The sequence below is a fragment of the Egretta garzetta genome, unplaced genomic scaffold, assembly GCF_000687185.1.
Source record: "Egretta garzetta isolate BGI_Z169 unplaced genomic scaffold, ASM68718v1 scaffold155, whole genome shotgun sequence".
In the NCBI taxonomy this organism is placed as follows: domain Eukaryota; kingdom Metazoa; phylum Chordata; class Aves; order Pelecaniformes; family Ardeidae; genus Egretta; species Egretta garzetta.
In genome coordinates this window covers 1156337-1156931 of record NW_009259613.1, presented here as the reverse complement: position 1 = coordinate 1156931, position 595 = coordinate 1156337, and positions in this window count along the sequence as shown.

The following is a 595-nucleotide window of genomic DNA, read 5'->3' as shown; positions in this document are numbered from 1 at the left end:
GGGGGAAGGGAGATGCCACTGGCTCGAGCCCTGCAGATAAAGAAAAGTCCTTTTGGGTCTGTCAGGGCATTAGCCGACTTGGAGACATTTGGGAAAAACAAGCAAGCATCCATTCAAATTATAGATACTTCTGCAAAGGTCCCTCCATAAGTCCAGGTCATTTGCGGACATACAACTGCCCAATGTTCCCCACAGCTCACCTTGTCTCCAGAGACAATTGAAGCCGGCTTCTGCTTCCTTTCAGCAGCATTAAGTTCTGTGGGGCTGAGTTTTCACTCCTCACACAGGGCACCATTTGCGGCATCGCAGGCATGTGGCAGAGAAGGCAGGTGTGGCCTGGCCTGTGGCCACACCTGCAGATCCTATCCTTATCCACCACACCTGCAGATCCTATACTTACTCCCACAACATGGCAGACTACCAGGGCAAAGGGGAGCTCTTAGGGAATTTAAGGATCTTGCTAAGTAACTGAGAAGGGATTTGCATTACATGTCACTGCAAGGGATATCAAACCAAGACTATTCCCTTCCTTTGAATACATTTAGTTTCTTGTATAAAGCACAAATGTTATACCAATTTTAATGTTTTAATATTT